The sequence below is a fragment of the Sinocyclocheilus rhinocerous genome, unplaced genomic scaffold (genome assembly GCF_001515625.1).
Source record: "Sinocyclocheilus rhinocerous isolate Xijiao unplaced genomic scaffold, SAMN03320098_v1.1 scaffold2733, whole genome shotgun sequence".
Taxonomy (NCBI): Eukaryota; Metazoa; Chordata; class Actinopteri; order Cypriniformes; family Cyprinidae; genus Sinocyclocheilus; species Sinocyclocheilus rhinocerous.
This window is the reverse complement of record NW_015650021.1, coordinates 247225-254742: the sequence shown is the minus strand read 5'-3', so window position 1 is coordinate 254742 and position 7518 is coordinate 247225.

The following is a 7518-nucleotide window of genomic DNA, read 5'->3' as shown; positions in this document are numbered from 1 at the left end:
ACACACACACACACAGAGACACACACACACACACACACACACACACACACACACACACACACACACACACACACACACACACACACACACACACACACACACACACACACACACACACACACACACACACACACACACACACACAGACACACACACACACACACACACACACACAGACATAGACACAGACACAGACACACACACACACACACACACACACACACACAGACACACACACTTCCTGTGAGCTCAACCTGATCATCAGTGCCAGTGAATACGATACTGATCAAAGCGGATGTATGAGCGAACACACAGCAGCGTAATGAGCTTTATTACACCAGACACTAAAACACTCCAGAATATCCCAACTACGAGCTTCAGCAGAGATTCAGCGATCCTCTAGTTATTATTTACATTCACATCTGTGGATCAAACCTAGAATACTGCATTAAACATTCACAAATAAAGCACCGTTTCCATCTCATGTGCTCAAAACTGTGCTGTTACTAGAACTTAAACCACTTCCTTAAAATAAAATACATTTTAACCAAAGTAAATAAAATATAAAATTTCAAACTTGTTTTATTCCAGCTAGTTTCCAAGGCAACATCTCATTTTCATTTAGTTTAACTTGATGCACTAAAATAACTCAAACTGAAACAAAAATGCAGACATATTAAAAAAAAATCTTGTAAAAATGACAAAAAAAAAAAGAAAAACTCAAAAAAAATCACAAAAATTCAAATGAAAACAGAAAATATAAAATTATAACAATTCCAAATATCAATAAAAGCTGTATAATAGTATCTCAATAATAGTAAAATTACACTGCTTCTTAATAAATTACTTAATGATTTTAACACAAATATTTTACAACATGGTTTGCATCAGTATTATTTTAGTATTGAGTTACTATTATAGATTTTGTTAATATTTTTAATTTCATTTTAATTTAAAAGTTTAAGTAATTTTTATTAGTTTTCGTTTTTAAAAAACACATTTTTATACATTTTTATCTCAGTTTGAATTATTTTAATACTTAATGAAGTAGTTTCATTATTATTTTGTGGTGCATCAGGAATTTATTCAGTAAATGTGTTCTCCATCAGAGCTAATGCATGTTTTCTTATCAAATAAAAAATTATGTTTTTAATGCACATGGTATTATTTCATGTGCATTTTGCATATCAGTGTTGTTTATGCAATATGCCAAAGTTTGCATGAAAATATGTGGCTGGAAATGTGAGATCACACACAAACCCCTGATCTCCACAGATCAGCAGAGAACAACAGACACCTTCAGTCTGTAAAAAGCTGAACAACAGCACAACAGCACTGAATAAAGCAGGATAGTGGATAAGTATGATAACAGGAGGACTGTGAGGTGGTCTGATGGTGAACACTGAGCAGTGTGCACTAGTGAGGGGTGTGCTGGAGACGCACCGGTGAGCGAGACGGTGGCCGGCAGACGAAACACAGCCTGCTGACCCTGAGACGGCTGAGACGCGCCGGACGAGGACGCTGTGATGCTCTGACCGAGAGGAATCGCAGGAGTCCCGGGAGCAAACGGAGAGCCTGGACACACACAGCAGCAGAAACAAAGCATGCTGGGGTTTCATTATGCAGCATTATGCAGGCCAGACACCTTCAACATTTCTCACATTATATCACAGTTTATTTGCTATAGTTTAGAAAATGATAATAAAATATGAGAAGAGCTCAGAGTTAAACTGCGTCAGAACAAATTCAGCTTGATAATGTCAGATAACTTTGATAGAAAGCTATGTAATGAATTCGGTTGAATAGCTGTCAGCTGTTAAATTTAAGAACACAATTAGATAAAACCAATTTAGCTCAACTAATTACCAAGCAGTGCTTCATTGTGTTCAGTCTGGGGTGTAAAAAGATGCATTAGCAATTAAAGAAAAACACTTAAGAAACACATGCTCAGCTCAAAGTGTCTGAATAATTTTTTGATCCCAAATTTTACTGGTAGTCCACTGTATGAAGTATGTTTGGGTGTAATATGTCACAGTTTACTTTATTTTGCTATCATCACTTACATTTATGAACTATAGAGTCCTGCACCCGCTAGTGATAAAAAATATAAAAAATTATATCTGGTGTCTGAATAATTTTTGGTTTGACTGTATGCTCAATGTTTTTGTTTTAAAGAACTTAACACTTTTATTCATCAAGGATGCATTAAATTGAACAAAAGTGACAGTAAATACATTTATAATGTTAGAAAAGATTTCTGTTTCAAATAAACATTCTGTTCATCAAAGAAACATGAAAAAAAAGTATCAAAAATATATTTACACAAAAATAATTAATATATAATAATCAGAAATGTTTGTTGAGCAGCAAATCAGCATATTAGAATGATTTCTGAAGATCATGTGACACTGAAGACTGGAGTAATGATGCTGAAAATACAGCTGCGCATCACAGAAATACATTACAGTTTAACAGATATTCACACAGAAAACAGCTGTTTTGAATTAGAATAATATTTCAGAATTTTACTGTATTTTTGATCAAATAAATGCAGCCTCGGTGAGCAGGAGACACTTCTTTTAGAAGCATTTGTTCTGAAACTCCTGGAGTTGTATGTAGTATGATGGTAGTGATGGAGGTCTGTGGGGTGTGCAGCTGTCAGGTTTAGGGTGCGGATTGTTTGGCAGCTGCTGCGCTGAGACTGGAACAGCTGCGCGACTCTGACGCAGGAAACACAGTCAAACAGTGAGCGGCGGCTCCACCACAGCAGCCAGAAATAACCCAACGAGCCGTTCAGACGGATCCGGCTCACAGCTCACCTGCGCTCTCAATATTCATCAGTCATTACAGGCAAGCTCCAGCGCTTTTGTAGATTCATGCAAATGATTCTCCTTCACAACGACAATCAAAGCCACTAGAGATGAGCGCCGCTGCGTGACATTATACTGGATGAGGTGAACCAACACTTCACACGCACGCACACACACTCACGCGCACACACGCACGCACACACACACACACACACACACTCACACACACAGGTTTGTTTTTGTGAAAAGTGGGGACATCCCATAGGCGTAATGGTTTTTCTACTGTACAGACCGTATATTCTATTGCCCTACACCAACCCTACCCCTCACAGGAAACTTTCTGCATTTTACTTTCTCAAAAAAACTCATTCTGTATGATTTATAAGCTTGTTTTCTCATGGGGACCTCAATTTAGACAATCTCTCGCATTGATTACTCTGATTCAAACCATTTGGCGGCAGAGCGGAGCGCGCATGAAGTGTTGCCAGTCACGACTTAAAGATTCATGATTTATTATTGAATGGCAAACTCAAAAATATTCGCTTTAGTACATTCAGCAGGCAATTATAACAATTATATAATAATAATATTAAAAAAAACAGGGCAGCAAGCCAAATCAGTCACGGTTCTCCCGATGGCCAGTCCGCGCCTGCCCTTAACAGATGAAAGGAGAGTACGACAAAGATATCGCTTTCCTCAGCGGACATTCAAACGAATGTTTTATTGTGAATATGAGATTGAGCTGAAGCTTGAATGCTGTATCAGATGCACGTAATCACACTCGCTCAGTCCATCTCTCTCTCATAATACTCTTCCTCAGCGGACATTCAAACTAATGTTTTATTGTGAATATGAGATTGAGCTGAAGAGTGAATGCTGTATCAGATGCACGTAATCACACTCGCTCAGTCCATCTCTCTCTCATAATACTCTACATAATACACCGCCTGTAATACAATAAGTTTTTAATGAAGCAACTCAACGTTCCTTCGTTACTAGTTCTAAAGTGACGTTTCTGAATTAGTAACGGAGGCTTGGGCTCAGCTGTTAAACTGTCAACTTTAGATTTGATTTCGTGGTGGAAGGAAGTAGTTCTGCACAAAAGAGGGCTTTTAAAGACACTCCGTTGTTGTTTCTTATGCATTTACACACTCAAACTGTTGCATAAACGCAATATCACACTTGTAGACGTTGTTGACTGTTGTCAACAAACAGAAGCACTGAGGTCTTCCTGCGGGTTTCCGCCAAAATAAAAGCTCCATCAACATTCATAAATGTTAGTATTGTAATTTTACTGTTCTGTAAAATAAAAAATAAAAAATGTAATTAATAATAATGATAATAATAATTATTACAACAGCCATATTAATACATTTATTATAACATTCACACAGTGTTCAAATCTGTAATAGATTTGTATCTATCTGTGGGATCTGAAATATTTTCTAATCTTTTAAAAGAAGTCTCTTCTGCTCAGCGAGGCTGCATTTATTTGTACAGTAAAAAATACATTCTGATTCAAGAAGGGGGTCTCAGAAATGGCCAAAAAATATTATTTTACTAACTTATTAATTTTAAGTAAAACTGTGCTTTGTTGGTATAACATCTGCTAGAATGTTAAAAAATGTTTAGTGTTAAGTAAATATATTTCTTTGAAAAGCAAGACAAAACAGTAAAGGCAAAATTTGGGTATTTAATTTATGCAATGGTGAAAAAATTATACATGGGGGAAAAAACGTGTTCGGCCTTCGGCCCAGTGTTTCATTTTGTTCGGCTTAATGCTCATATAACAAATATGCATTTTTCTGGTTATGCTGAGGACTAATGTATTTTAAATATTTTTTAAAAATATATAAATTGTAAAAAAAAATTTTTAAATGCTTCTTCATTTTTATAAAGTAAAATACGAATGACTGGAATCATCATGGAAAGTTCTGCAATGAATATGATTTTTTTATAGTTATACTGATATATTTTATAAAAACAATAGAAATTGTTATTGTGAAAAATCTTTTTAAAAATCCTTATTCCTAATTCTTATGTAGTAAATCACAAATGTTATATGACATGGACATTTTTATACTGAACATATATTTTTCTGGTTACACTGAGGTCCAAAATATTTCAAAATATCTAAAATATAGAAACTGTAAATTTATATATTTTTTTAATTAGAATTTTTTAGTTTGCTATCCATGAAAACACAAAAGACTGGAAAAGTCTAGGAAATTCATTGGTTAAAAAAAGGTGAGAACATTGAAGTTTGAATGTTTTGAATTTTAATTAACTGTAAATGAAATGTAATTATTAGTAACTTATTTTAATCTGTGCACACTCTTTGTTTCTATACACCTGCAGTAACACACTCTTTTTCTCTATATGCACCAGACACTTTTTATATAAACACTCCCTGTTACAAGAACTTAATAAGAACAAATGTTTACTTGCGAATGCACCACAAATTGCTTCTTACCTTATAATACCTCTTTTGCACAATATCATGTACAGTCATTATGTAAAGTTGTATAGTCCGTCTTAGATTATGTGCATGTGCAGTCAACTATTCATAATAAACTATAGCTAGATTACCGCTTTCAGTAAGTTAGTTATGTATAGGTTTAAAAATAGTTTCTTACGTCTAGTGTTGCATGCTTATATTTATGTTTAACTATGTAGCACCTGCGAGAATGACAAAGCTCGACTTGACTTGACTAATAAACTAGAAAACTCATTTATTACAGCAGATGAATCAGAGGCATGGGACGGATCTGAATACATTGCAGTGAACAGCAGATGAGCTCTGACCTCTGACCCCACACACACCTGACATGAAGGTGAATCCTGCGGGCAGCTGCATGACTCCTGCGCTCTTGGCTCCGCTCGCGCCGGCGGGTGGCAGGTAGTTAGTGATGGGGAAGGACGAGCTGCTGGAGGAGCTGGGGACGGTGGTGCTGGCCACGGAGAACGCCGGCTTCAGAGCGTCCTGCGAAGAAGAGCATCATCATCATCATCATCATCATCACTGCAGCAGAGCTAACGGACACAAACCATCACATGACCTGACACGAAGATATCATTAACATCATGCTTTTCTGAAACTATGTAAAACCATACACACCTCATATTTCTTTTCCATGCATTTAATTAGCTAATAAGTAACCATGGAATAATGTTCAGTCAAATGTTGAAATAAACCCCTTCGGGATGATAAAAGCAGTGCTATTTTATAATTTTAAGCTTTTATTTTAAATCTTTCAATTTAACTACATTTTAGTTGTAGTAATTTTATGTGATTTTGTCATTTTTATTAGTAATTAGTAAGTTTATTAATATTTAATTTATTTATAATTAGCATTCACTTATTTTTAGTTATTGTAATTTTAGGAATTCAACTTATTTTATTTCAGTTTAAAATATTTCTAAGTTTTGTTTACGTTTTTTAAGTTTAGATTTAACGTTTTAATCTAATATTTATATTTAATTCATTTCAATTAATGAAAATGATTTTTAATAGTTTTAGTTTGTATAACAATAACAACACTGGATGACCAAATAAACCCCTTCCAGATGAGACAAACAGTGTTATTTTACACTATTATAGTATTTATTAATATTTTGAATGAGCTTTATATTTTCAGTTTCATTTTAAATTTTTTAGTAGTTTTATGTGATTTTGCCATTTTTATTAGCTTTATTTTATTTGAATTTTATTTTTAGTTTATATGCAAGTTTGTTTTACAGTTGAAGTTTTTCATCTAATATTTATATTTTATTTTATTTCAATTTTTTTTTAATTATTTTTAATCGTTTTTGTTCGTATAACAATAACAGCCCGCTGGAGTGTGTTTTCTCATAACGAGCAGCTGACTGAACATTATTCTTCACATATACTGTATATTGACTGCAGTTATAAAACCGGCCGAATCTTCAGAACTAGTTTTACAGTAAATCCTGCAGTTCAAATAAAGTTCAATGCGCTCATCTTTTATTGTGACTGTTACCATGACAACTGCTCTCAAAGGCAACACACACACACACACACTCACTCATATTACACATATATCATCTGCATTACTCTGGTAGAGATGTATTTCTGTTTTCATCTCACTACAGTGTCAGATATTAGATATACTAGATATTACACTACATTCACTGTGTGTGTGTGTGTGTGTGTGTGGGTTATGAGGGCCCTCGAGGAGGAAATGCGTGCACACACACACACACATACACACACACCTCTCCTGCAGTGTGTCGAGTGGATCTTTCACTCTGAAACTTCACCCAAGTGTGTGGTGCTGAGGAGCGAGATGTGAAATGAGACGCTGATGGAGGAATTCTTCTGACGGTGTGATGTGATGTGATAGTGATGTGACAATTTAAAACAGCTGTTTTCTGTGTGAATCTCTGTTAAACTGTAATGTATTTCTGTGATGCGCAGCTGTATTTTCAGCATCATTACTCCAGTCTTCAGTGTCACATGATCTTCAGAAATCATTCTAATATGCTGATTTGCTGCTCAAGAAACATTTCTGATTATTATCAATGTTGAAAACAGTTGTGCTGCACAATATTTTTGTGGAAACTGTGACGCATTTTATTTTTCAGGATTCACAGATGAACAGAAAGTTCAAAAGAACAGCATTTATTTAAAATAGCAATCTTTTGTAATTATAAAAAACTTTACTGCCACTTTTGATCAATTTAATGC